Raw genomic sequence first — 27,731 nt, 5'->3', positions numbered from 1 at the left:
ATCCTGGCAAGAGTACAGGCTTAGACTCTGACAGGCCAGAGCTCCTTGAATGGTTTTGTAACTTTCTAACTGGGCGGCGTTGGGCAGATTAGTTAACCCCTGTGTGCCTGGCACATAGTGGAATGTCAGTGGAGATTTATCAAAGAAATAAATGACTGCGTTTTTGTTTCTTCATCTACAAAATTGGCTATCAGAGCCTGCCTCGTGGGATTGTTGTGTGATGAGAAAATGCACAGACAGTGCTTTCTTGCCGTTACTGTTTTCCATTAGTATTCAGTGGTCCCCGACCTTTGGTCTCCTGGAGAAGGCAGACAAGCAAATCAACAATTATTCTGCAATGTGCCTGAAAAATAAACTAAACTAAGGGTGGGAGAGCACGCAGTGCTGAGACTCAGAAAAGGCTTCCCAGGGAAATGATTCTCGAGCTAAGGTTTATCAGGTAGGTAAAACCCAGGCAAGCAAAAGAAGGAAGGAATAGCATTCCAAGCAAAGGGATTGCAACCCAGGAGGCAAAGAGGCAGGAGGGAGTGCTGCGCCCTGACAGGTGGCTTGGTGTGGCTCAACTCCCAGGCACACGGGGGCAGAGAATAGGCTAAAGAGGTAGGCTCTATTCAGTCATTTTCCTGGGTATCAACCTTAGGTTCTTAATCCAAACCAAATCCCAGTGATGAGGGCACAGGTAAGAAAGAAATTTGGTCAGGTGCAGTGACTCACACCTGTAACTCCAGCACTTTGGGATGCCAAGGCAGGCAGATCACTTGAGGTCAGGAGTTCAAGACCAACATGGTGAAATCCTATCTCTACTTAAAAAAAAAAAAAAGAGAGAGAAAGAAAAAAATTAGCCTGACATGGTGGTGTACACCTGTAATCCCAGCTACTCAGGAGGCTGAGGCGGAAGAATTGCTTGAACCCAGGAAGTGAAGGTTGTGGTGAGCCGAGATTGTGCCACTGCACTGCAGCCTGGGCAACAGAGTGAGACTCCATAAAGGCAGAGAGAAAGGAGAGAAGGCGAGGAGAGGAGAAAGGAGAGAAGGCAAGGAGAGAAGAAAAGAGAGACAGAGAGAGAGGAAGGAAGGAAGGAAGGGAGGGAGGGAGAGAGGGAGGGGAAGGGAGGGAGGGAGGGAGGGAGGGAGGGAGGGAGGGAGGGAGGGAGCGAGGGAGGGGAAGGGAAGGAGGGAGGGAGGGAGGGAGGGAGGGGAAAGGAAGGAGGGAGGGAGGGAAGGAGGTTGCAAGCAGGAAAGTGTCTATTGCAACCATGGCTGTGGAGTGGTAAGGAGGTTCCATGATTCAGCCCTCACAGAAGCCACCAGAAAATCTGCAGGAGTCACCAGGAAACCTGTTATTGTCCCGAAGTTCCCAACTCTAAAGGACATTTGAAATCTTAGCGTTTTGATATTTTCCTCCTAGTCTTTTAGGTTCTGAATTACTCAACCGCTAATCCCATCTACAGTCACGCATTGCTTAGTGATGCAGACACATTTGGAGAAACGCGTCCTTAGGGGATTTCGTTGTTGGAGGAATCAGAGTGCACTACACGAACTTAGATGGTAGCGTCTCCTACACACCAGGGTTGTGTGGTGTGGCCTATTTCTCCTAGACTACAGGCCTGTACAGCGTGACTGTGCACTGAATACCGCAGGCAAGTGTAACACAACAGTGAGCATCTGTGAATCTACGATACCTAAACACAGAAGAGACACAGTAAAAACACTGTGTAACAGTCTTGCGGGACCACCGTGGTCTGTGTGGTCCTGTGGTTGAGTGAAACATCGTTACATGGCGCATGACCGTCGTCATGCTTACGTGCTTGACATTTTCAGCTTTTCATCTACGAGCCTTTTTTATCTGAATATTTTACCTCCGCTATGTTTATGCTTTTAAACTTTTACCTTATTAACTTCAAGTCTTTTATCTTTTATTTTAAATATCACTCATTTTATCTCGTGTACCTTATCTTACAAACATTTTAAATTTTATTTTCAACTAATACTTTGTTTTTCCTCACTTTTTTTTCCTGGCCTTTCTGTCAATGTTTTAATTTTATTCACTTGTAACTTTCTAGCTCCTTTTTCTTTTAAAATAATTTCTTCTTTCTTTTGTCTTTCATTTTCCTTTTCATCCTCCTTTTCTTTGCCTTCCTTTTCTTCTATTTGATCCTATTTGGGTTTGTTTTTTCTTAATGTCTGGGGAAGACAAATGCTGATAGAGAAGGGAACATGGTGAGAAGCTAACCCACAGACAGACGCAGCCGGGTCAATGTCCTTCCTCTCCGTGGGTGACTCTGCAGACCCCCTGCCCCAGCCCAGCTCTGACCGTCCTTGCAACTTCCCCTAAAATGCAACCTGAGCACTCTCCGCCTGCTTGCTATCCCGCCCTGACCAGCTCCACCAATGACCTCCCCAGTCCTTTAAAGAATGGATGGAGAGAGAGAGAGACACAGGACACTTGCCTGCAGAGAATAATGCGTTAAACCCTTCCCCAGCTGCAGTTCTGTGACATAGTACAAAAAAGATATTGCAATGCTTTCTTCTTTCTGACATCATATCTACCAGGCCATACAGGAATTTTTTGCATGTTTGGAATCTCTGTGTGTGTGTGTGTGTGTGTCTGTGTGTGTGTGTCTGTGTCTCTGTGTGTGTGTCTGTGTGTCTGTGTGTTTGTCTGTGTGTGTCTGTGTGTGTGTGTCTGTGTGTGTCTGTGTGTGTCTGTGTGTGTGTGTCTGTGTCTGTGTGTGTGTCTGTGTGTGTCTGTGTGTGTGTCTGTGTGTGTGTGTGTGTCTGTGTGTGTGTGTCTGTGTCTGTGTGTGTGTCTGTGTGTGTCTGTGTGTGTGTCTGTGTGTATGTGTATGTGTCTGTGTGTGTGTCTGTGTGTGCGTCTGTGTGTGTCTGTGTGTGTCTGTGTGTGTGTGTCTGTGTGTGTGTCTGTGTCTGTGTGTCTGTGTGTGTGTGTCTGTGTGTGTGTCTGTATGTGTGTGTCTGTGTGTGTGTCTGTGTGTGTCTGTCTGTGTCTGTGTGTGTGTCTGTGTGTGTGTCTGTGTGTGTCTGTGTGTGTCTGTGTGTGTGTGTCTGTGTGTGTGTCTGTGTGTGTGTGTCTGTCTGTGTGTCTGTGTGTGTGTGTCTGTGTGTGTGTCTGTGTCTGTGTGTCTGTCTGTGTGTCTGTGTGTGTGTGTCTGTCTGTGTGTCTGTGTGTGTTTGTCTGTCTGTGTGTCTGTGTGTGTGTGTGTGTGTGTGTTACCAGGGACTGTTGTGCCCCTACTAGGAGGTTTCAAACATTGTCAGAACCTACACATGTTCTCCCAGAACATCCGATAGCAAAGAGCAAGCAGGGCCTGTGCATTTCCAGGATACGTGCTCAGGTCTCTCCTAGTAGTTGCCGGGGAGAGAAGTAGAAAAGGCTGAGCTTCTCCGCTTTTTCATTCTGTTTTCCAAAAGAGAACAGAATGTTATTCTGAGGAGAATGGAATTTCTGAGATCACTTAATCATGCCTTAAGGTCTAGGCTGCTTTTTACACCTAAGAGTAATTTAGGGAACTGTTAATAATGCAGATTTCACCTACTCAACATCAGCCTTGGCAAAGAACTTAAGGCTAAATCCCCGAAAGCAATTGTAAGAAAAACAAAACAAGACAAAACAACAGGTGGGACCTAATTATACTAAAGAGCTCTGCCCAGCACAAGAAAATCGGAACCAAGTAAACAGACAAGCTACACAATGAGATAAAATGTTTGCAAACTATGCATCCAACAAAGGACTAATATCCAGAGTGTGTAAGGAACTTCAATCCGCAAGCAAAAAACAAATGACCCCATTAAAAGATGGGCAAGGCTGGGCGCGGTGGCTCACACCTGTAACGCCAGCTCTTTGGGAGGCCGAGACAGGTGGATCACTTGAGGTCAGGAGTTTGAGACCAGCCTGGACAACATGGTGAAACCCCATCTCTACAAAAATACAAAAATTAGCCAGGCATGGTTGTGCGCACCTGTAATCCCAGATACATGGGAGGCAGAGGCAGTAGAATCACTTGAACCCGGGAGGTGGAGGTTCCAGTGAGCTGAGATCGCACCGCTGTACTCCAGCTTGAGCTACAGAGCAAGACTCCATCTCAAAAAAACAAAAAGTGGGCAAAGGACATGAACAGATACTTCTCAAAAGAAGACATACAAGTGGCCACCAATCATACTGAAAAATGCTCATCATAGCAGAAATGCAAATCAAAACCACAGTGAGTCTATCCCACCCCAGTCCGAATGGCTATGATCAAAACTTCAAAACATAACAGAGACTGAGGAGGCTGCAGAGAAAAGGGAACATTTCAATACTGCCGGTGAGAACGTAAATTAGTCCAGCTACTGTGGAAAGTAGTTTGGAGTTTTCTCAAAGAGCTTAAAACAGAACTACCATTTGACCCATCAATCCCATCACTGGGTATATACCCAAAGGAGAAGAAATTTTTCTACCAAAAAGACACATATACTTGTGTGTCCATCGCAGCACTCTTCACGATAGTGGAGTCACGGAATCCGTTTAGGTGCCCATCAGAGATGGATTGGATAAAGGAAAGACAGTACATATACACCATGGAATACTATACAGCCATAAAATGGGAATGAATGAAATCATGTCCTTTGCAGCAATGTGAATGCAGCTGGAGATTATTATCCTAAGCAAATTAATACAGGAACAGAAAACCAAATACTGCATGTTTTCACTTATAGGTGGGAGCTAAGCATTGAGGACACAAGGACGTAAAGATGGGGATAGAGCATGGAAACTGCTAGAAGGCAGAGGGAGGAACGGGAGCATTGGCTGTAAAACGTCCTCTTACGTATGAGGCTCACTACCTGGGGGATGGAAGCATTCCTACCCCAAACCTCAGCATCATGCAATATGCCCATATAATAAACCTGCACATAGACCCCTGAATCTAAAATAAAAGTTGACCTTTTTAAGGCAGATTTTTCAGACACTCCCCAGAGATCGTGATTCAATAGAATGGGTTCCAGGAATCTAAAAAATTTTTTGCCAGATGTCCCAAGGAGATTCTGATGTAGGTGGTCCATGGGCTACACTTTGAGAAGCATTGCCTAAGCCCATATAGACAGAATTTTTTTATAGATTCCCCCTTCGGAACTCTCCCTTTGCAGCACCCTCCTGAGGGGGCGTCTCCTTCCCAGAGATGGTGTTTTTCCCTCTACTGTAACACTCAAGTGTGTCTGCTACCCAGAAAGAAGCTTCTGGTCCTTTTCTAAAAAAAAACTTTCAGACTTCTCTCACGCTTTCCAATATTCCTCTCCAGAATTATCCTGAAACTCTCCTTAGGTGCCCGACTCACGAAGAAACCCCACCCTGGCAAGGGAACAGTCCCGTTCCACCTTTGATGGGATGAATCTAGTTTGTCACGGCTGGGGTGAGCTGTTCCACTAGGCAACACCACCGCAGTGGTGCAGCGACGCCATGGGATGTGCTTCTGCAGCTGCTCTGGATCCCCCAGAGTGAGGCTTTCGGCAGTCGGATTCCTGTCTTGGAGCTCAGCCAGTCCCAGGATGAGGGCCTGGGATGCTGGTCTCTCGAATAGGTTTTGATGCTGGATTTCTTTGCTGATCTGTTGTTCTTGTTTGTTTTGTTGTTTGTTTGTTTTTTAAGACTTGAGGATGCGTTTGAATCCTGAAAGGGATGGAATAATGGGGAGAAGCTAAGATGAAGGAGGAGAGGGACTTCCTACCTGAAGGAGGTTCCAAGAAGGCAGCAGAGCGGGATCCAAGCGCACTTCCTCAGTATGGTTAGGAGCAAGAAGCAGAGGATGAGCCTGGGGGCAAGTGGGAGCCGGGCTCAGCAGCAGGCTCCATCTGGCAGCTCCACTATGAGGCAAGGTGGGGAGCGTGAGCTCTCAGGAATAGTAAGGTAGGTGTGCTGCACTCCATTCTGTTATGCCAGAATCTACAACGTTAAAAACTGACACAGTTGTGCAGATTTCCTCTGGCAATTTTCAGGTGCCAGGAGAAGGCAGAGGATGGGTTGATCCGGGCTTGGAGTCTTGCTAATTCTATTTTGGAGAGACAGAAATACATAGGAATCGAATACGTAAAAGATTTTATTTTATGAAATCTGAACTGAACAATAAGGAAAATAAAGACAGGAGGCAGGTGATGGATGAAGAGAAGACGTATGTATGGGGAGCTGGTCAAAGGTCACCATTAATTCTAACAGCAACTGAAGCTGGACGGGGTGTTGAACAGAAGGCCGGAGAGGACAAGAGGACAAGTTCGAGGGTGGGACGTTTGTTTTCTATGGAGAAGTTCCTGGAACTGACAAGGATCGGAACGTGACCGTGCGAGGAAGCTGCTGAAGTTGGATGGAAGGAGAAAAAGATGACGGTCCCCAAACAGAGAGGATGGGGTTTGCTGCTTGAAAGTCATTCCTGTAGGAAGCAGGTATAATAACCTAAATGGAAAATTCCACCCCAAACTGTTACGGAGGCGATGGCATTGCATCAGTGCAAGACACGCTCCTGAGGAGAGTGTGGTTCACGGAAGACCACGGAGAATTTGCTCCTCTGCTCTCTATTATCGTTTTGAAGAGACTCTGAATGGTATAAAAATGATGAGCCCCTAACCCTCACTTTAAAAATGGAGTTTTATCATAGCTTAGCCTGGCCGGCCTTAAACATGCTCAGAGCACTTACATTAGCCTGCAGTCGGGCAAAGCCATCTCCTGCAAGGCACTTTTTAAAGCGTTGAATATCTCATGTAATGTATGAACTACAGCACTGAAAGTGAATGGTTGGGTAAGTACTCATGTTGTGCTCACCCCATCATAAAGTCAAGAATCTTAAGTTGAACCAGCATAAATTGAGGACTGTCTTGTTTTACAATGTTTGTCAATTAAAAATAAATAATAATAAAGAAAAAAACAAAAATTATTTTTATTTCTTAGTGTCAAAATTAAGAAAATAAACACAAGGAAAAGGAAACAGTAAAAATGAAAAACTGTGTATCATATATTACTCAAAATATCACGTTATGAAGAAAACCGCCATGTACATTTTAATGTATATAATTCTAGGATGTGTGTGTACTTATGCACATTTTAAAGTGGCATTGCACAGTAATATGCTTGTCCCATCTATTTAGTTATAAATGCAGTTCCATGTCAGTAAAAAGTCATCCAACAGGGTTTATTTTCACGCTTTTTTTCAACATGATTTTTAGTGCCTATCCTACTTCATGGATGAACTGCAATTCCTTTAATCCCGTTTTCTCATTTTAGACATTAGAAACAATGCAGCGATGAATATCTTTGTAACCACATCTTTGGACACACCTCTGATTATTTCCTTCAGTGAATTTTCTAGAAAGAGTCTTCCTCAAGGCCATCGGTGTTTTAATGTGTTTTTATACAGCCAAACTGCTGTGCAAGAAGGTTGCGTCGATTCAGTAATATCAGAGGTACCAGCTCCCACACAGCCTCCCAGGTATGAGTCATCACTCCTCCGCGGAATTGGTCTCTGTAACCTTTGCTGATCCGAGAGCTGCGAAGCAGTGTAGCATTTTTATTTACATTTTATGGATTCCCGGGATGCTGACCATCATCTCACATAGATGCCTTCCTGGCCCCACCTTCACCCCTTCCCAAACTACTTTTTCCAGCCTGAACTTTGGGGTTTGCCCTGAATGTCCACTGAAGAACACTGAAAATGAGGCCCACGATGTGTGTGTTTATATTCTCTATAAGAATGTTGTGGAGTACGTGGATCACCATAAAACACGTCTTTTTCTAGGACCTCTTTTAGTGAGACGAATAGGCTGCTTCTGAATATCCAGTTTATTTCTATCTGATTGATGCTGTGGAATGTGCAATTAGCTCAAGTCTATCCCACATGCCTTCCTGGGTACCAACCCGACGCCTCTCTCGTCTCCCTGTGGTCTTTCCAATCTTTATTTTTCCTTTGTCACATTTTCTGCAACTATTTCTGATTTGATTGTATCCTTCTTCTTGAGCACTTATGCAACACGTAGTGCAAAGAGATAAAATAGTAATGGATGGGTTGATCGTGAATCATTACGGTGGGTGCCACCCCACACCTTGGCAGTCACTGATACTGAGATCATGTGGAGCTTCCCAGAGTTTTTTGTATTAGAGCACACACAGAAAATGATGAGGTTGGTATGACTTGTTCAGAAAAACTGAGGAGATTCCAGAGCCAGAGGAGACTGTTGAGGGGTTTTATTCCCACCCCATCCCAATCCCCAAGGTGTGGGAAGACCATTGGTAGCATACGAGTTAGAAGCCCTGGACCAGTGGAACAAAAATACTTTACTAAACTAAAGCTAATAAAAGTAAATTCTTTCCTGACTTGTGCCTGCTTCAAAAGAAATGCTTTTTTCCCCTCAGGTAAATGTATATTATTTAGATATACTAAAAAGGAAATGACAATGATTCCCTGGTATGGAAGTTACCTACAGACAGCTGCTACCCTTACGTGCTTCTGGAATTTATGTTCATCTGTGTACTTTTCCTTCTTTATTCCCCATGCTTCTTTTTTTTTTTTTTGAGATAGAGTCTTGCATTGTCACCTGGTCTGGAGTGTAGTGGCACGATCTTGGCTCACTAAAACCTCCGCCTCCTGAGGAATTCTTCTGCCTCAGCCTCCCGAGTAGCTGGGATTACAGGCGTCCACCACCACACACAGCTTTTTTTTTTTTTTTTTAAGTAGAGAAGGGATTTCACTATGTTGCCAGGCTGCTCTCAGACTCCTGACCTTGTGATCTGCCCGCCTCGGCCTCCCAAAGTGCTGGGATTATAGGTGTGAGCCAGCTCCCATACTTCTCTAAAAACATCCAGTCCCTTCCCAGACCCTGAAGGTGGCACCTTCCATTCATGAAGACCCTGGAGTCTTTGGCTCTGCCTCTCCTAGGCTGGCTCCTGTTTTCCCACCCAGACTAGGATTCAGACACCTCAACTCAGTGCCTTCTCTCATGGTGGCGAAGAGGACTCAGATATTCTTCATGCGTGTTTCAGTTTTCTGGACACACAGCTAAGCTGCCTTTTCTGGCACACCTGTATCTAGGTGGGGCACAGCAGAGGGTCTCACCACAGCATGTGAGCAGGGCTGGCTATGTCACTGCTGGGCCCAGGGAGCTCAGTGTGTGTGGCTTCTTTACTCTCTCTCTTCCCCCATCTGCCAGCTGGACCACTGCAAGGTGACCTCGAAGTCCCATTCTGGAGATGGAGATACAAAGCTGCACCGTGGGAGAAGAATGAAAGCCTGAATGACTGCACAGGGGAGAGCTCCCCACTAACTGCACTGCACGGCGACCTCGTAGAGAGATAAATCTATAGTTTACGATTGTCAGCATGTTACAGCAGTTAGCATATGCTAATTATGTACTCATTTTTTCTTCTGCTTCTAAATAAAGGAAAAGCAGCCCCTTCTAACTTTTTCATTTTAAGATTGTGATTACCAATCACAGGGCATATGCCCCAAATATAGGGTTTTTTTTCTAAAAAAAAAAGGCGGGGGAGCAAGGGAAGTTTCGGAATTATTAAACTCTTAAAACAGTGTTTCCCAGAAGGTACTTGATGGAACACTGGTTCCCCCAGGAGTACACAGCAAAATTTAGAAAAGGATAATCTGTGGCTTAATAATATCGGGAAATGGAGAATGAAAGGAAACGGGCTTCTTTGCTACAGGCCTTCTCAGGGCCTTTGATAGACAGCTGTACATTGTCTCTCTCCACAAGGGGGCTCTGTTGAACAGATTTGTCTCAACCCAAAAGACTAAAGAGCAAATTGGAGCAGAGCAAGAACTGGCTCCTTCCAGAGTGAGATTTGTACCTCTGAGTACCTTTAGAAGCGGAAATTCCATTCCACTGGGACCCTGCCCTAGCCTATACTGATTCTCCTAGAGCAGCAGAGGACCCAATCCGCCTGTCCCATCATCCACCTCATTGTGCTGCATCAAACCCACCCAGGTTGTGGTGGTACCACGGGCCCCCAGTGAAAGCATCAGGTCCCTCCCACCTCAGGGCCCCTAATGTGGAACCATCATGGCCTCTTTCCAGGAAGGCAAAGGAAAGACAGTCTCCAATTGCCCAACAGCTACTGCAGCTGAACAGTTAACATGGTATAGCCAAAGAGAAGGTGGATAAGAGTCACACCGTGAGTGGCATAAAGGGAAAGACTGAGGACGGACACCAAGACCTCAGTGGAACGGAGGATACCAAGCCAGTGAGACAAGATTGGAGTGTGTACTTGGTGACAGTCTACAGGGGGCAAGAGGCGGTGTTGCCCAAATTCCATATGAGCACATTAGCAGTCAACTACCTGCAAGCCTCCTGGCAGATAGAGTGCAGCCTTGCGTCAATCTCTGAGGGAAAGGCTGCCCAAACTTGCTCTGAAACTCATCCAGCTGAATGCTGTCACCCTACAGTCTTCCAGCCTCAACACTAACTGCAAACTGTGTCACCTGCCCCTGCCTGGAACCCCAGATTCCATTTCCTGGCATGATGGCAGCATGCAGAGTTCAGCAAACAAGTTGCTTGTGAGATACTTTTAAGACAAACTAAATGTGGGTTTTAGGTTTTAATCTCACCTGGAAGATGGCTAGCACCAACATCAGGAGAAGTCTCTGTCAGCTTAAACCAGGGGAGCCAATGTTGTCCCAAGACAGGAAGCAGAATAGGGCCTGGCCGCAGTGGGGCTCGCGAGTGACTCTCCCATCTGTGGCTCACTAACAGAGCAAAAGCACCAGCTGGTGTTATAGAAATCGTTCAGCACACAGGACCCTGGACTGCTCCTCAAGGACTTAAGAACTCAAGTCATTGTCTACCTAGATTTGGCAGGAAAAACGGGATGTCCAGGCTGAAACTGTACCCTTCGTCTCTAGATACCAAAGCCCAGGCATTCACACTCCTCAAAGTCAAACCACCCCTCAGTACCAGCAGCAGCCATGAGTCCAGCCTCTGCCAGGGAGAAGCAGTGCCTGGAGCAGCTGCTGGGCCTCCACCGCTGTCTCTCTCCCCACAGCTCTACCTCCTTTGTTTGTTTTTCTCACAGTACTGGACGTACCAGAGCCCAATAGACACCTGTCAAATGAGTGAAAACGTTGTGAAAGACGTGGACTAATGCCTTGATGAACTGTAGCTCCAGCCGAAGTGCTGCCAGCCACCCTTGCTCCCCATTAGTTCTCACTGGATCTCCTCATTCTTCTCCAGCATCCTCCTCTCCGAATGTGTGTTACAGGCACTTCCCAGGCCTGCCATTGGACCTCTGGAAGAAGAGGCAGAGGAGAGCCCAGGAATCTGCATTCTGAAACCTCTACCCAGGAGACGCTCTGCCCAGAGTGTGAAGGATTCTGCCCAGGTTTCCATTCCCAGCAGCCTTCCTTCCATCCAGAGTGAACTGCAGACCTGCCCACGCCCACGCACTTCCTGCTTCCCTGAGGACACTGAGGACACCCATCGACACGCCAGCCTCTCTCCTATCATTGCCAAACCAGCGAGCCCTGGCCTCTGAGAAAGGGGCACACCCTTCCCAGTCTTGCCCGTAAACCCACCTCTACTGCCACCCTAGGCCATCGCCGCTGCCCACATGCGCTGTCAGGTGAGATTCCGCTGCAGCCCCTCTGCATGTGAGATCACTCAACGTCCCCATTCTTTAAACACAAAAAATCCAGGTCTGCCTTCCCTTCACCAACAAACCCTTTAAACCTCCTGCCTACCCTGGGGCCCCTTGTTCTCCACCTCCAGCTTGCTCTCCAGTCCTCACCACCTGCCCACACCCCTCTGCCCACACACCTGCAGCCTCCATCATGAAAACGATGCTGTGTGACACCCAAGGGTGCTTTACAGCTCACAAAACACTTCCACACACGTTTTGTCATTTGAACTTTACGACTCTGTGAAAAAAACATGTAATGTCTCAGTCCCAAACTTCAGGCTAGAGGATTGTGCCACCTTCCCAGTGTTTGCCCCTGAGTTATTTACTAAGTATTTTTCTTAAGTAAATTCATCTATTTTAACAAATTTATTTTGAAAGAAAAATGCATATTGCTTTTAGTAATAGGGAATCAATATCATTGGTCTTAAATAAGAGGCATCGGTATAAAGAAATTCAGTGAAAACAAAACAATGTTGTTACATTTTAAAGTCAGAGACTCTGGTCTATGGCTGAAGGTGAACTCCTGAGCCACTGGAGAAAGTCAGCTCTCTGGTTTCTCCCACCCAGAGGAGGAAGGCTCGCCCCACCTACTTGGCTTCCTCCTGGACCTTCCAAGTCCACAGAGGCCTGTCTCACTCTCGAGGATCAATATCAATCCTTCCCACGTTCCCAAAAGCCAGACTTTTCCCAGGATCTAATGCCAGACACTGCTCTCCAACCACTGTCCAATCCACGAGGAGGAAGCTCCTCCCCAGTACCCCCGTAAGGATCTCAGCGGAGCCTCGCACTCAGGTGCCCACAGACTTCTGCGACAGCCCATGGGAGAGGCAAGGATTGGGGTACTGGGAGGACATAATGGGGGCCCCGCTCCAGTGACCACGTTTCCAGCCTTTTCTTTGTAATTCTAGCCAGAAACGACTTCCTGACGAGGCTTAGAGCCCACAGTCCATTCACACCTTGTCTTAAACGAGGACGCTGCAGCCATTGTGAAACAGTATGAGGGCCCTCAAAGACTTCAGCATGAAATTACCATTGGATCCCCCAATTTCACTTCTGAGCATGGACACAAAGAAATGAAGAGCAGGGCATGGAAGAGATATTTGTATGCCCATGTTCATAGCAGCGTTCTTCACAAAATCTGAAGGCAGAAATAACCCAGGTGTCCTGGATAGTTGAATGAATAAGCAAAATGTGGTCAATCTGTACAACGGAATATGATTCAGCCGTAAAATGATCGGAAATTCCGACACATGCTGTAACACAGATTAACGCTGAGGAGAAAGAGGCCAGATATAAAAGGACAAGTGTTACACAATTCTATCTCTATGTGACACCTAGAGCAGTCAACGCCATGGGGACAGAAAGTATTGATAGCATGGTGGTTGTCTGGGGCTGGGGAACGGGGGATGGAGGATGATTATTTAATGGATATGGAGTTTCATTTTGGGTTCATTAAAAAGTTCTGGAGACAGGCCAGGCGCGGTGGCTTATGCCTGTAATCCCAGCACCTTGAGAGGCTGAGTGAAAGGATTGCTTGAGCCAGGAGTTCAAAGTTGCAGTGAGCTACGGCCACACTACGGCACTCCAGCCCCGAGTAAGAGAGCAAGACCCTGTCTCAAAAAATAAAAAATAAAAATAAATGTTCTGGAGACAGTGGTGATAATTGTACAACAGTGTGAATGTACTTAATGCTACTCAACTGTACACTCAAAAATGGTTAACGTGGTGACCGTATATCTAATTCACCACAGTGAAAAATGAGATACGAAGGCATTGCAGTCACACTAACATCAAACTGAAACTTTCTGTTCTACCAAATTCGGACTGAAATGGAACTGAAAGGCAGGTCAGTTTCTAACTGTGTGGTTCAGTATTATTTCGAAAGCCACCATTCCAGTGTCTTCAAAACCATCAACTGATTTTGGTATGTTTACCAAGTTTGGGGAAAACACTCTAATATCTTACATACTTATTACTAGATGTATGAAGGCAGGAATGATGAAGCCCAGACATCACAGATGTAATAAGTGAATTCCCCAAGGTCACACACAGTAAGTGGCTTGACAGAGGCTATTCTGGTTCCTGAGGGTGTCAATCCCATTAGCCCAGAGCGTTCCTCCCCTTCCTCCTCCTCCTCGTCTCCTTTGGCCTCAAGACTAAACTCCTTTTGCTCTTCTCCTTCCCGTTTTTCTTTCTGTATTTTTTGTGGGTTTTCTTAAATTAATAGACTTCATTTTTCAGAGCAGTTTTAGGTTTATAGAAAAATTGAGCAGAAAGTGCAGTTTCCACGTAACTCCGCCCGCTGCCTGCTGACATCCCCATTATGAATATCTTGTGTTAGCATGGTGCATTTGTTATAACAGATGAGCTAACACTGATATGATATTATTAGAGCTCACAGTTTACATTATGCTCTACTGTTTCTCTTGTCCATTCTATCAGTTTTGATGTATAATGACAGGCACCTAGCACTAAAGAATTGCATAGTTCCACTGACCTAAAAATCCCATGTGTTTCTCTTGATTCACCCAAGTTTAGAGATTTCCCAGAGTCCAGCCCTCTCCTCTTTCTGTCTTTGTTTTACTGGGGCAGGAAATGCCCCTTGGGGGATTCTTCCTCCCCACATTTTTAGGGATCACTTCCATCTTGACACTTCTCCCGCTGGCCTGCTGCCCAGCACCACTGGGATGTGGAAGAGACCCCACTGTGCTGTGTGTCTCCGCCCCCCACCACTGACCACCTATTTCTCTTAATGACAAGCCATCTTCCTAGTCACCTCATCACCCTGGATTCAACTTCGGCTCTTCTCTTCTTATCCTTTGAGGCAGAGACCTTAAAAGGGGGCAGGGAGCAGTGACAGGTTGAAGTCATGTTTGCAATGATCGTAGACTCTCTGGCTGCGGGAATCTATCTTCAAGTCCTCTGACCCATGCAAGGTGAATGGCAAAAATAATGACCTGGCGAGCCAGCAGCCACTTTCACAGAAGAAGTGCTTCTTTGTAGTCAACCCAGGAAAGACCCCTCCCTTTATTTTCACATCAAACAGGTCTTCCCTCCCCACCCCACCCCCCACCCCCCGCTGCCTTTGAAGTCTCTCTTCTCTGACCCAGGTCTTGGCACTGGTGGGAAAGAAAGTCAGGATGAGACCATATTTGCTGATCACCAGTAGAATGACTGAGCTGATTCCCTGATGGCAAAATTCAAAGAATTTATTAAAAGTTCCTTTTAAATAGAAACATCAATTTAATAAAACGTACTACACAAGGCTAAGTCTGACCCAATGTTTGCCCTCAAGTATTCCAGTGAAGAGTTGAGGAGAAACCTGTATAAATAAGGAATGAAAATTCAGTGTGATGTGCTGTGTAATTATAGCAGTCGGAAGATGACAAAGGAATGTATTGGGGCTCAGACTGTGTCCAGGTGCATGTAGCAAGAAACAGGGACACAACCAAATGGGAGTCATTTTTCCCAAATAACAGAAAGTGCAGAGCTAGGTATTCAGTCCAGGGAGGGAGCACCAGAAGCTCCATTAAACCATCAGGTCTCGAACTCCCTTCCTCATTCCCCGCCACCATCCCTCATTTGTGACTTTCATCTTCACACCTACGAGTGACTGCTTGCACATCCAGACATCCAATGTGGGTTGTGGGCATGAAAAACAGCTAATGGTGAAGGTCAAAAGGCATGTACCAAGTGAGACTGTCTCTTTTAACCAGGAAATTAAGAGCTGTCCAGGAAGCTCCACCCAGTAGACATCCGCATACACCTCATCGGCTAGAATGATGTCATGGGGCCACCAGGCACCAGTAAGCTGGGAATTCAATTTTATAAAGTGGGCGCATTGCTGCACTGAACAAAATTGGAGATCAGTGGAACAGGAAGATCTGGGACAAGCCAGCCGCCATGTGGTGAAGACACTCTGTCAGCTGTATGGAGAGGTCCATGTGGTGAAGACACTCTGTCAGCTGTATGGAGAGGTCCATGTGGTAAAGACACTCTGTCAGCTGTATGGAGAGGTCCACGTGGTGAGGAACTGAGGCATCTTGTCAGCAGCCAGCACTAACACATCAGCTGTGTGCTCGAGCCATCTTAGAAGCAGCTTCTCCAGCCCCATCAAGCCTTCAGATAAGTGCAGCCCCAGCTGGAACCCAATGCCATATCATGAGACCCTCAGCCACAACCACCCAACTAAGCCCCTCCTGGATTTCTGTATTCATCTGTTTGGGCTGCTATTACAACAGAAATTTATTTCTCATGGTTCTAGAAGTTAGGAAGTTCAAAATCAAGGTGCCAGCAGATTCAGTGTCTGGTGAGGCCCTTCTTCCTGGTTCACAGGCAGCCATCTTTTTTGCTGCATTTTCACATGACAGAAGGGGCAAGAGGGTCTCTTTTATAAGGGCACTAATCTCATTCATGATGGCTCCACCCTCATGACCTGGTCACCTCCACAAGCCTCCAACTCCTAATACTATCACATTGGAGGTTAGAATTTCAACATATGAATTTTGGGGAGACAAAAGAGTTCATACCATAGCAATTCATAACTCTCAGAAATGGTATGAGATTATAAGTGATTACTGCTCTTTTAATGACGTTTTGGGCTAATTTGTTAAGTAGCAATGGATAATTCATGACTAATGCAGAAAATGAGAAAGAAGAGACGGGGGGAAATGTGGACTGGACAACTAGCCATGCCCACCATGAAGAGAATAGTTAGAACTTGCTTTCAGAGTTGGATAAATCTTTGCAAAAGAAATAATATCTTAACGAGGTGTACAAGAATAAAACAGCTTGCCAGGCTGAGAAGAAAACTATGTAGGGAAATCCCTTAGATAGGGAGAAACCGTGCCTAGTTCAGTGAGCTCACAGACGGCATGGATATTGCGTTAACAGGAAGCTCTGCTACTTCCAGCCTGTCCACTGGTGGCTGCAGCTTGGTGGGAGTCGAGGTGGTGTGGGGGAGAGAAGAGTGAAAGAAGCAGGAGATGTATAAGGGAACTGAATCATAAGGGGCCTTGAAATTCTCATTTTAAATCTTGGTTTTGACTGGAGTTTTGATGAAGAGCCTGAAGGCTCTGAAGAGATTGTCATGATCAGATTCTATTTGAAAAAGATCGCGTTGGCAGTAGTGGTTTTATGCTTTCTAGGGTAGGGAGCATACACCTTCCTAGACCATTTAGAGGAAAATTCTGTTGATGAAATTAGATGAACAAAACTTGGCAACCGCATGCCATTTAGGTACTTCAATGTTTTGCGGAGATCATGGGCCCTTTCATGACGCTTAAAAGCAGCAGAAAATGGTGCCTCCTTGTGTCCAAAATACAAGTAAGGTACAATAGGCAGAGAATATCTGCCTGACTCTACACTTACAGCTCAGCCCAAATCACACCCTGATGCACAACAATGAGATGCCACTTCACACTCCTCAGAATGGCTGGATCCAACGCACTGATGCCAATGCCGGCAAACAGGAATGCTTCCTTGCTGCTGGTGGGAATGCAAACTCATCTTGCCACTTCGGATGACAGTTTCACAGTTTCTGCTACTTAGGCAATGCCTCACCGTGGGAGACCCTCTGTACCTTGGAGCCCTCTCCAGCAAAATGAGGATAATGATGGAGAGTCCACCACATAGCCATGAGTGAGCTTCAAAAGTCAGCTATGTAAAGATCCCAGCAAAATGGCTGGCAAGTGATGGGCTCCATCTAGTACTCTTCAGTTGGTCTCATTACCTGCAAAACTATTTAGTCAGCAAGATGGTACTGGACTGAGTCGCCCACTTCACAAGGGAGGAAACCCTAACAAAGACGATTTATGGTTCATGGCAGAGCTAGGATTGGAATCTGGAGGTCTTGATTGTCAATCCAATGTTGTTCCCCTTGGCGATGGCATGCAGCCAGGCAATTACACTACTGGGAGTGAAAATAAAAGTTAAGAAATTCTGATGAAAGATAAAATACACAATCAAAACAAGGGCACAGGATTATTCCCACAAGACGTATCTTCAGCCTCCTCTCCCCTGCTCTCATCCACAACTCCACCTGTATTAGCCTGTTTTCACACTGCTGATTATAAAGAAAAAGGTTTAATGGACTCACAGTTTCACCTGGCTGGGGAGCCTCACATTCATGGCAGAAAGGGAAAGGCATGTGTTACATGGCAGAAGGCAAGAGAGAAGTGCTGAGGAAAAGTGGGGAAAGCGCCTTATAAAACCATCAGATCTTGTGAGAACTCACCCACTGTCACAGGAACAGCATGAGGGTAACAGACCCCATGATTCAATTCAAGTACCTGCCACCAGTCCCTCCCACAGCATGCAGGGCTTATGGGAACGATTCAAGATGAGATTTGGGTGGGGACACAGCCAAACCATATCTCCACCCATCTTACTGCCACTCTGTCTCACTCTTATTCACAATGTGCCATAAGGTGCTGTGGAAGAGGACCATGCTGTTCTGTGAAGTACCTCACTTTACCCTCACGGGTGTTCAGTGAGTGAGTGGCAATTAGCACTTGGTTTTGTCACATTGTTACAGGTGCGTTCTTTTAGTTCGGAAGAAACTGAGGTTCTAGCATGGCTGGTTATTGGGCGTGTAAAGTAACACGAACAAGATCTCAGCCCTGAAGGAGCCCAGCATTCAGTGAGGAAAACATGCCTTGCTGTGGTGTTTTCCTGCGGTGCCAGACGATAAACCCTACCCTAGGGAGATAAACAGCCCGCCCTGACGAGCACAAGGAAACATTTCAATGTCCTTCTGAGTGTCAGTGAGGTGGAAGGACGGACCCCAAAGTTAGCGTAAGGGTGCCCTTGAGTTAGGTTTTGAAGGATGAGCAGAAGCTCACCAGAAAGAAAGGGGTTTGAGCCAAAGGGGAGTAGCAGGAGTCCTGTTCAGACACTGAACTGTTGAGGAATTTACAGAATGTGGGCAATGCCGGAGGGGAGAGGGCACTGGCCGGGGGTGGCAAGAGATGAGGCTGGAAAGATGGGCTGAGGCCTTGATGCCTCTTCAGAGAGGGAGGCGAGGCTTCATTTCAAAGACAGCGAGGAGCACCTGGGAGGTTTGTGAGCAACAAATTCAGCTCTTAGGCTTTTGGAAGAGGCACCTGTCACGGGCCCCTCCTTCTGACGCCAGGCCTTGTCTTACAGTACCGAGGCTGTTCACCCCATAGAATCCCATGGAGAACGCAGACCATCCATTTGACTAGGGACTGAGTCTGTCCCTTTTGCAAGCCCACTGGAGTCACAAATGAGGCATAATGAGAGTAAGATACATGATCAAGAGACACTTATCCCATTTGTTCCTGAGGGTAATTTACCAAGAAAGCAAACCCACTGCCAAGCTGGGGGGGGCAGGGGGCTCCTGGAGCTGATGTGGGCTTGCTGGCAGAGCATTAATGTCACTGAGCTCCCTGGCCATGCCAGTGCCTCCCCGCCATCCACAAGACTGTTTGGGAGGGGACCTCACCCCTTAGACCACGGCACCACATAAGCAGCACCAACCAAGCAATAAGGCCTCAGAGTCCATGGACGTTGCCGTCAGCCCTCTGGACTCCACTGTGATTTGCAGCCCTCATGGTGACCTCAGGTAGGGGCCAACCGGGGTGCTCCATGAAGACACTGGGCGCCACTGGGACTGAATATGTTATTTATCACCTGCAGCTTCCGGGATTGCAGGAGGAGGGAAGCATAGAAAACGACCCGCCACCCATGGTTCAAGGAACACCCTGCCCAAATATTATTCTGCACCAGGCATTTACAGCCCTTCTCAGCAGCCCTCTGGATTCCGGCTCTGGGCCGGTGCCATGCCCTGTGGGAGGAAGCCCCTGCCATCCCCACTATCCCGTCCAGCCCTCTCAGGTGACATCGAACTCAGCCAAGGAGCCTACCAATCTGACTGGCGAGGGACCGCCTCACTGCCCGTGAGACACAGAAGTATCTCGGGGCCAGGACCTCCTGTTGTTTTGTAACATAAGTACTTTCCACCCAGAGTGCATGAGTCAAGGGGGGTTTGATTGTGGAGTCCAGATCGCCGCTGTCGCCGTGTTATTGTAGCCTCCCACTCTTCCTTCTGATTACTCCACTCAACATAATCTACAGCGGTCAGCGATAAACCTGCTGGCACCGAATTTATAGGCAAACAATTCCTGTCTCCTGTCAGACACTTATCTTTTCTAGCAGCCAAAGAAAAACTATATATAGTGTCTCTCTGGCGTCTAATTCTCTCTCTTTTTTTTTTTTTTTTTTTTGACTCAAGGGAGACATCAAGGTTTTATGTTGGGTGAAAGAGAGCAGAGTTTAGCTTCTTCCTGGAACAAATGGCTGTGTACCAGGGTGGAGCAGGCTGGCAGGGAAGGACTGGCTGCAGAAAGAGGAGGCAAGGGACAGGGAGGAGCAGGGCTGGAGATGAGGCCCTGATGCATTCTGCAGGTGATCAGCCCAACGCACAAACCAGACGGAAGAAAAGCAGGATCAGTGCTGGGAAAGAAATGGCAACGAGACCTATGACAAGAGCGGTCCTCGGGAAAACCCTCATCTTTTCTTTCCAGAACTTGGTGTCATAGTAATACCATAGGAAGTTTGTCCAGTGCTTTATTTATGAAGCATTTCCAAACCATTTGATTGCATTCCCATGGCAATCCCGTAAGGCAGGTTAAGATAAGGACTACTCCCATTTTTAGATGAGAAAACAGACACGCTAAGTGTGCTTGCCAAAGGTCATAGCACTGGTAAGCAATAACGAGAAGGACAAAAAGCCCTGGCTTTCTGACATTTCATCCACTGCTTTTCCCATTCACTCCATTGCAGGGTGTATTCACCTTAGGCTGACTCAGTTGCACCTGCACACACACACGCGCGCGCGCACACACACACACACACACACACACACACACCCCTAACACTACCAGTCCCAAACAGAAGGAACATAGAGGAGGGGCCAAAACTTTTGTCCATGGCAATGTTTATGACACTCTCTGTCCTCTACGGAGATGCAATTGATTACTGCTCAGAAATCATTCTTAGCACTTCAGAAGAAAAGCCAAAATTAATTAGACATCAGCAGAAGAAAGCTTCACCTAATTGGCTATTTTCTGTCCTCCACTTTTGGAGAAAAAAAGAAAAATAAAAACCCCAAAAAACAAGTTGATAAAAAGGATTTGTTTAGACAGGGTCTCTCTCTGTGGCCCAGTCTGAAATGCAGTAACATGATCATGGCTGCATTCTCGACCTCCCAGGCTGAAGCAATCCTCCTGCCTCAACTTCCCAAGTAGCTGGGACTACAGCCACCATGCCTTGCTAATTTTTGTATGTATAGGTACAGGTACAGGTATAGGTATATATGTTGCCCAGGCTGGTCTTGAACTCCTGGGCTCAAGCAATCCTCCTGCCTCAGCCTCCCAAAGACATGGGATTATAGGCAAGAGCCACTGCACCTGGTTAATATTTTATTAAGGTTTATCACCCAAGATTACTCAGCTCAATGTCCAAAGCTACATCTCGTCCTCTATTGCATGAGCAAAAAGCATGCATCCCATTTGTTCTGCTTTCTAAAACAGAAAAGATATATGCAGTTAAGGCAAAATTGCATCAAGAATTAAAACCCAAAAGGGGGTTCAGGTTACCATAAAATTAAAAGAACAGTGCTCCCCATTTCCCGAGTGTTCCAGGTAACCAATGCTTATCTCTACAGGACTTTAGGAGGCTTTGAAAATACTTAGTAGAACAAAGTACAATAATTGTTTACTAGAGAAAAGCACTTATCAGCTTTCAATAAATTTTAAGGGCATAGCCCCATTCTTTATCCTGATTCCAGATCAAATTCCCGTACACGAAGTACTGTGCCCACTGAACGTTGCTTTCCCCACTTCTGGTCCTGGCCATGCTTGTTTCTGAAAAGACTTTGTCAACAGCAGCACTTCTTAATGTGGACAGCTCTGGGCAGCCATGTGTGATGTAGGTCCAGGAAGGAGGGAGTTTCAAACTGGAGACAAATCCCAGACTTACCAGGGGCTTAGCGAGTGTGCGGCAGATACAGGGCAGAGCCACCTGAGGCTCAGGGCGGTGTAAGGAAACTGTTTTCACCCAAGACAAGAAGAGAAGACTAGAGCCCAGACAAAAAGGCCTTGGTCCTCATAGGAGAAAAGAACTGAGGTGTGACACTGGCCCTTGGAGCAGAGGCCACAGGCCCTGCTCTGCCCTTGAGGAGCTGCCAGTGGACTCTCAAAGCCGTAAGTGCCATCCACAAGAACAGAGAACCATGTGGACCCAGGAGAGGTGGTGAGTGGGTCTGATCACACAGCCCAGGCAAAGTTTCATGCTTGAGAGGAGACTTGAGGGACTGTTCTAGGTGGAGAAGGGTCAGGGACACTAGGTTGAAGGAACAGCTTGAGCAAAATTAAGGAGGTTGCAGTGGGCGAAATGGTGACTCCCCAAAATATATGCCCACATCCTAAGCCCTGAAACCTGGGAATGCAGACTCATTTGGATAAAGGATCTTAGCAATCTGGGTGGCCCTAAGTCCAATGACACATAGAGAAAGATGCACACGGAGGACCTGAAACCTGCGAGTGCAGCCTCATTTGGATAAAGGATCTTAGCAATCTGGGTGGCCCTAAGTCTAACGACACATAGAGAAAGATGCACACGGAGGACCTGAAACCTGCGAGTGCAGCCTCATTTGGATAAGGGACCTTAGCAATCTGGGTGGGCCGTAAGTCCAATGACACATAGAAAAAGATGCACACAGAGGAGAGACAAACAGAGGAAGGGAGAAGGCCATGTGTGGGAGGAGGCAGGGATTGGAGCGATGCGGCCACAGCTGGGGCGCACCTGGAGTCAGCAGAGCCTGAAGGAGGCTCGGAAGGACCTTCCCTGGAGCCTCTGAAGGAAGTGCGGCCCCGCTAACACCGTGATTTTGAATTTTTGGCCTCCAGAACTGTAGGGGAATAAGTGCCTGCTGTTTTAGCCACCCAGGTGTCTAGTCATTTGCTGCAGCAGCCACAAGAAACTAATAGACAGCTATGAAAGAAACCCTAGTCCTGGGCCTGTTTGCCCCCAGCACCACTCCTCATCCATTTCCTGCTCTGCTGTCTATGGCAGGGGCTGACCCCTGCAAGCTGTGTTTTCCCAGCTGCCCTAGTTCTCAGAGGAGTTCAGCCAAAGAGACACTGATAAGAGCCTGAGGGTGGGAGGAAGGGAGGAGCCAGGGAATTTCCTCTCTCAGCCTCAAAAGTGGCATCTCCAGTCAGTGTCCATCTCCTCCATGGCTCCAGCTCCCACCCCATAGGATCATTGTGATTCCCAGGTCCCTGAGCAACCCCAGCTTCTCACTCTAACTAAAAGTTATGGTTGCCTCTGGGATACTGAGTCCAGGGTGACCAGAGCACAGGGCACATGCAGGGAGGGAAGGCAACAATTTTTCCAGACTAGGTGGGCAGGGGCAATGGTTTCTGGATGAAACTGTGCCACTTCAGACCAGACATTAGATTCTCATAAGGTGCACGCAGCCTAGATCCCTCACATGTCCCGTTCACAGTAGGATTCACGCTTCTGTGAAAATCTAATGCCGTGGCTGAGCTGATCTGGGAGGAGATGGAGCTCAGGCAGCAATTCTCACTCATCCGCTGCTCACTTCCTGCTGGTCCTAAGAGGCCACAGACCACAGACTGGTACTGATACATGGCCCGGGGGTTGGGGACCCCTGGGCTACTCCACAGACACTGAGTGACACCGGCACAAACAGCGGGGTTGGGGGCTCCTCTCAGAGGGCACAAACATCAGCAGAAGCTGCAAGCTGTCATCCCTGACTTGGCATCCACCAGCACCCAGCTCGGTTATCACGAAGGTGCCAGACATTTCTTGGCAGGGGATTGTATTGGTTTCCTGGGATGATCATGACAGAGCAACAGACCATGTGACTTCAACAACAAAAATATATTTTCTCACCCTTCTAGGGGCTGGAAGTCTGAGATCAGGGTGTCAACTTCTTCCAAGGTAGGGTTGGTTCCTCCTGAGGCCCCTGTCCCTGGCTAGCAGGTGAGTCTTCTCCCTGTGTCTTCACGTGGTCTTTCCCTTCGTGAGTGCCTGGGCCCAAATTTCCTCTCCTTATGAGAACATCAGTGCTACAGGATTAAGGCCCAGCCTAACAACCTCCTTTTACCTTAATTACATGTTAAAGACATTCTCTGCGAATACAGTCACGTTCTGCGGTACCGAGGGCTAGGGTTTCACATGTGGATTTGGGAGAACAAAGTGCACCCTGTAGCTGGGACTTGGGTGTCGGGAGCAGACAGAGAGAGTGGAGTACACAGCGTGCCCAGCGGGAGCCGCGCACACCCGCAGAAGAGGCCACTGCAGGGGAAGGAAGGAAATGGAAGATGCCTTGGAGGAGCCGACCTGACCACTTGGGCAACTGGACTCGCTTCTGACAGCACGTGAAAAACCTCAGGGACTTCCAGAAAGCTCTAGCTGAGGTGCTGGTGGCCGGGAAGGAAGACAGTCAGTGAACCAAAGGTTTGCATTATTAATCAACTCTGTTTATACCCACAGGTTGATGAAATCACTTAGGGAGAAATCTAGATTTTGGAAGGAATTAAGATCTTCCTACGGCCCGGCCCTCCACACCACAACACAGACATGCACAGGTGGTGTCTGGTCCCCTTTGCACGTCATCCCTGCAGAGGTGAAAACAAGAAACCGGGCCATGCAGAGAGTCATTGCAAGTGAAGGGAGACTCAGACAGAGGCTGCGGGAGCCAGCCCAGCTACGTTCGTGTGTCGGCCACATGCAGCCTCTGAGGCTGCTCCAGGACCCTAAGCCTATGTCCAAGGGAGCCATAGACACGTGCTTCTGCTGATGAGCCACCATGTATTAATAGGAGACTCTGTGGGGGGCACCGCAGTAAATTGTGATTCGTGAAATTTATAAGCTGAGATAGCGCTAGTAAGAGGTCCTATGAATTGTAATTCTCTCAACCTGACAAATGAACTGCTCTGAGCAGCGACACCTTCAGCCAGCTAAGAGAAATACGGCAGCTGGTGGAACCGTAGTAAGAATGCAAACAGTTTTATTGGTCTACGGATCTTGAGAAATGTTGATTAAGTCAGACCTGGAATCCCCCCATAGCCGTTTTACTCCCAGAGACCCGCCAGGTGTTTCCATATTACCACAATCTCCCAGGAAAAACGAGGAGTGAGTTACGCTGTGTTCAGGATTGGAAACAAAAATATATCTTTTTATGGTCCTGAGAAAAGGTGAGTCTGACCAATCATTCGAGGAAGCTTCTGTATCCCCAAGTCTGTATTAGAGGAAAACTTCGTGGAAGGCTTTCCACAACCGATTACCTCTCAGTCTCCAGAGAGCAAACAGAAAATACCTTGAAGTGTAGAACCTATTATGTGAGAATACATTTAGAATAAATGGGACTGATCAGAGATTAGTGTTTGGACCGACAAACTGTGGGTTGACTTGGCAAGTGAAGAGTAGAAGCAAGAATGCAGTGGGCAATGTTGAAACTGTAGACACTAGAACTAACTGCTTTAAATTGCATTTATGTCCTAAGAGAGCCCATTTGCCATCAGATAACTCAAGCCCCAAAAGACTCCATTCCAGAAAGTAATTTGGTTTCAGCCAATGGTTACATTTATTTTAAATGTAGCCTTCAAATTCAGAATGTCATGTTCCAGACTTGTCTCCCCTCAACTGATACAAATTACCAGGCAGGAACCATTTAATTCAGAAGTTTATTTGCAAGACCCCAGCAGGAGAGAGGTAGCAACTTCAGAGAAGGGCAGGGTAGGAAAATACTGGTTAGCCATCTATGTGCCAGGCAGTGTGTTCAGGGCCTCACCACCTTCGAGAAACTATTACCACCTCATTTTAGACAGGAGCCTGAAACTCGGAGATGCTCATGGATTTGCTGTGGCCAAACAGCATTGATTGGAAAAGGCAGCGATGCCCTGACAACTAAATTCATGCCCTTTCCGCGGTGTCATGTCACCTTTCAAAACTGAGGACCCTAGAACCTTCCAGCTGATCCCTCTCCCCACGTCCCCCAGCCTCTTGCTGCCCAAAGACACAGATCTAACCGGATCCCAGAGTCAAACCACTGCCTTGCTTATTCTTGACCATCTCTGTGGAAGGAACCCCCATGTCCTCCCTGGGGCAAGATGCATGGGAAACTGAGTCTGTGCCACCCAGGGGGCAAGGCTCCCGTGGTTGGACAGAGAGGCCAGGCATTACAGACAAACCCCCTCCACCCCACCACAAGGAGAGCCTGCGGGGTGGGGTGACGAGTTGCTGGGGAGTTTCCAGTTTCAGGAGCTGGTTGCCCTAAGATGGAGAACGGCAGGTCACAGCGGTGCTCCAGTGCAGATTTGAACAATTTGTTGCAGCCACGGGACACTTCCGAAATGTCTTTCCCAGCAGCTCTGGCTCTGCCCCGAGCAGGAGCATGTTTGTGTGGCTGCAGGGCACCGGCAGCAGCCCTCCCTGTTCTCCCGGCTCCCTGTGGCAACAGGAGCAAGAACTTCGGGGGGTCAGGCATGGAAACCACAGCAATGAAATCTGACTTCAAAAACACAGATGCCGCGATGTCCACTTGCAGAACACACGACATCTGGGCTGATCACCAACAAGATTCCTGCCACCTGAGGTGGAGGCTACACATCTCCGTCCCTGCTGCTGGTGGGGAAAGACTGTTCTCCCTGGCCTCTGGCTTCACTCCCGCTGCTCACGCCTACATTGCTGCAGGGCTGTCAAGCGGCTGTTCTCTAACCACTCAGGGGCTCATTCCCAAACACTTCTCCCATCACATTACCCCCAGCTCTAAAAAATTGTTCTTGCTTCCTCTTAGCCAAGAGCAGTGCTTGAGGGATAGAAATTTCCTGGGGGTCCTGTTAAAATGCAGGTTGTGATTCAGCAGGCCTGGGGTGGGGCCAGGCTTCCGCCTGTCTAGCAAGTTTTCGAGTCCAAGAATACCATTGGTTTCAGGACCACACTTTGAATAGCAAAGGCCAGTACGTATGTCCCAGATTCCTAAAGCTGGTGTTGAAAACTCTGGGCCCCCTCCCCCTAGACTACCTTTCCTGCCTCCTTGGTCTCCTCCCCACCCCTGCTATGCTCCAGGCAGAGTCACCTACCAGCCCACAGCCACACCCACACCCCAGCTCGCCCACCGTGGGGGTTCTGTGCCCACCATTTCCCTCAGCAGCAAAGCTAGCACCCAGCCATGCTGTTCAAATCTTACCTCCTCAGGTCCTGTTCTTCCCATGAAGACCATGGTCCTCCTTGCAGGAAGAGCTGCATTCCAGAGCCCTGGCATACAAAGGGAACAGTCCCTGCTTTCTCAGGAAGTGTGGAGCCCAGGCATTGTTTGGGAAAGACAGATTAGGCTGCCTCCCTTGAGTGGAGCAAGCCCTGAACACGGCCTTGGCTGGGACCACCGCCCTCCGATGGGAAGCCCTGCTGAGCGATGGCCCTTTCCGAAGGGCATTCACTAGAGTCTGGTATGCTCAACAATGTGGAGACCAGGGTTTCTCATGTAGTGAAAACCTGTATCTGAGAGTATCTGGCTGATATAGATAAAATTTCATTTTCCTGCTTCACCTTGGTGAGGCCAAATATCAGCTAATGAAAAGTAGGCTATGTACTTTTTCTCCTTTTTGAGACAAGAGTGTCACTGTGTCACCCAGGCTGGAGTGCAGTGGTGCAATCTCGGCTCACTGCAACCTCCGCCTCCCAGGTTCAAGCAATTCTCATGCCTCAACTTCCTGACCTAGCTGGGATGATGGGTGTACCACCATGCCGGGCTAATTTTTGTATTTTTGGTAGAGACATGTTTCTACATGTTGACCAGGCTGATCTTTAAAACTTGGCCTCAAGTGATCTGCCCACCTAGGTCTCTCAAAGTGTGGGGATTACAGGTGTGAGCCATCACACCTGGCCTGTACTTTCTATAAAAATATTTTATACCATCCAATATTTAACTGGGAAATGACTGCAGAACTCTTAGCCATCCTTTGTTTTAAATATTCAGAAGCATCTATCTGACACAGCCCCCTAAGAAAGCTATCTGG

At 47.5% G+C, this 27,731-nt stretch overlaps 1 protein-coding gene and 1 pseudogene across 4 annotated transcripts in view; both read right to left on the bottom strand.

Moving 5' to 3' along the window:
- BBS9 (Bardet-Biedl syndrome 9) overlaps positions 1–27,731 on the bottom strand; it is a 749,186-nt gene that overhangs the window by 132,700 nt on the left and 588,755 nt on the right. The window lies entirely within an intron of this gene.
- On the bottom strand, positions 2,125–26,979 carry LOC144578311 (uncharacterized; annotated as a pseudogene). Its single transcript, XR_013523802.1, has one exon. The product of XR_013523802.1 is annotated as an uncharacterized LOC144578311 (transcript).

Source organism: Callithrix jacchus, chromosome 11 (assembly GCF_049354715.1).
Source record: "Callithrix jacchus isolate 240 chromosome 11, calJac240_pri, whole genome shotgun sequence".
Classification (NCBI taxonomy): domain Eukaryota; kingdom Metazoa; phylum Chordata; class Mammalia; order Primates; family Cebidae; genus Callithrix; species Callithrix jacchus.
Note: the sequence above shows the minus strand (reverse complement) of the source record. Positions and strands in the feature narration are given on the sequence as shown.